The sequence below is a fragment of the Lactuca serriola genome, chromosome 6 (genome assembly GCF_051521515.1).
Source record: "Lactuca serriola cultivar US96UC23 chromosome 6, Lser_US96UC23_V15, whole genome shotgun sequence".
Lineage (NCBI taxonomy): Eukaryota > Viridiplantae > Streptophyta > Magnoliopsida > Asterales > Asteraceae > Lactuca > Lactuca serriola.
Window position 1 is genome coordinate 17,615,351 of NC_136413.1, and position 2,320 is coordinate 17,617,670.

A 2,320-nucleotide genomic window follows, 5' to 3' on the forward strand; every position below is an offset into this window, starting at 1 on the left:
TGCATTCAATCATATTGATGAAGTTTTGCACATTGGTAATTATTTCAATGTTCCAAATGTCACAAGAGATGCGTTTCTACAAGGATGCTTCTAGTAAATCTCATTGAAGAAGCAAAACTATGGTTGAAATCTTTATCACCTAGAATAATAAGAACTTGGCAGAACCTTTGTGAAGTGTTTATTGATCAATTTAGACCTCCATCAAAAATCTCCAAACTCAAGAAAAAGATTGCTAATTTTCAACAAGAAGATGGAGAATCCTTATACGAAGTTGGGGAGAGATATAAAGGCCTTTTGAGAACTTGTCCTCAATATGACTTGAGCGTGCAACAAGTAGTCTATATTTTTTATCATGGGGTGAATATTACAACAAGGAAACTCCTTGATTCGCAAGGCCTAATTACAAAGAAAGATCCGACCACCACTAAAGATTTGGTTGAAGAATTCACAAAGCACTTGAGAGAATAACATAACCCACAAGAGGATGTGACTATATTAAAAGGAAGTAGAAATGGAGGAGATTTGGAGGATGTTATGGCTAAGTTAGAGAATATGAACTGAAGAATGACGAAAATGCATCAACCTATACATGTCATAAGAGTGAGGTATGATATTTATAATGGGCCACACTTAACCAAAGATTGCAATATGGATGAACATGGAAATAGAAAAGCGAAAGTGTGTTATTGAAGTGGTGATAAATATGATGAAGATTGGAGAAATCCAAAGAAATAATGGTTGCATATGACGGATACAAGAAGAAAAATATTGGAAAACTGGATGTGGATACGACCAAAAGTAATAACCACCACCCGATAAGAAGATGGACTTTAAGTAAACGATTAATAGGTTTATGGAAGCCTTTGAAAAACAACATGATGCTACTGATGTGACTATTAGAAATCAACAATCTTCCATAAAAAATATTGAGACTCAACTCGGGCAATTGACTACACTTGTTAACGAAAGATTACTATCTAAGAATCACAATCCAAAACCATAACCACATGTCATGGCAAAAACCACTGAAGAAGGTACTAATTCAGAGCTTGTATTGATCAATAATGAAGCCTTAAAAAAGCCCGATCCACTACCAGAAAGAATGAAGATCGAAGAAAAAAAGGGCTAATGCCTAGTTCTCACGATGTGAGCAACAGATGCTCACGTCATGGGCTCAGTCTGAACAGAAAAGTTATTCTTCTGTTAAACCGTTTCAGCCTCCGTTACCTTTTACTTCTCTAGTAAGGGCATATCCATTGGAGCAAGAGCACAAGATATTTATCAACCAATTCAAAGGTATTCCAATTAATACCCCATTTATTGAATCATTAGCATAAATGTGACAACCCGAATTTTTTTTGCTTTTAAGACACAGTCAATCAACTCAACTGAGTGTCAAACTCATTAGTACTGAGTTATCGCCCAGTTAAAGGCCACTCTAAGGAGTTTTGAGCCTAATACACTTAAGGAATAAGTGTTAAAAAATACCTTCTATAACCATAGTGTAGCAAATCGAACCTTAACCTCATCTAAATGATTTCACGACCACAAGACCATGAGTTTACGGCCATAAACTCATGTGGCCGTAAAATCGAGTGCATATATAAGGCATTTGGTCATTTCTTCTCATTTCTTCCTTCCTTGGCCGATTTTTCTTCAAATCCTCTCAAGTATCATCCAACCTTCTTCCTAGATCTTCAAAAGATGTAAGTATTCTTCCTAGATTTGTTGATACACCTCTTAATCTAGTATCCTTACATGATTTCATCCATGGAAATCACTCTTTTCTTATATCCTCAAGTTTCACCAAGAACACCAAGAGCACACACTAGTGTTCTTGGCCAATACCAACCATTTGAAGCTTCTAGATCGTAAGTACTCTTCCCTATACTTCATATCTAGTTAGGAAAAATGCTTAGAGACTTGAAACATACACTTTCCTAAGAGCATCTTGAGTTTACAGCCCAAGATCTCCCTTGGCCGTAAACTCAATGTTGAAGCATGTATAGACCATCAACCCTCCTAGATGCAAGGCGTGTCACCCATAACCCTTCCTTGATGATTTTAGGACCTTAAACTACACTCATAAACATAAATGGTCATGATTTTCTGGCTGTAAACTCCTTTGGGCCGTAAACTCATCAAAAGCCTCAATGAAGGTGGTCTTTCTCATCCTAGTGTAGAGCAAAAGTCCCTAAACCTTCCCTAGCCTTCAAACTTGCATTTATACATGAGTGACCATAAGTTACGGCCGTAAACTCCCTTGGGCCGTAAAACCATGGTAGTAAACTCATTTTAGTGCCATTTCACATTCCTTGTT

The 2,320-nt window shown here is 36.9% G+C and overlaps 1 non-coding gene across 1 annotated transcript; it reads right to left on the reverse strand.

The window, feature by feature from the left end:
- Window positions 1-213: 213 nt before the first annotated feature.
- On the reverse strand, window positions 214-320 carry LOC145060776 (small nucleolar RNA R71). The gene has a single exon (XR_013686960.1). It is a non-coding gene; the product is annotated as a small nucleolar RNA R71 (small nucleolar RNA).
- Between the last annotated feature and the right edge of the window lie 2,000 nt (window positions 321-2,320).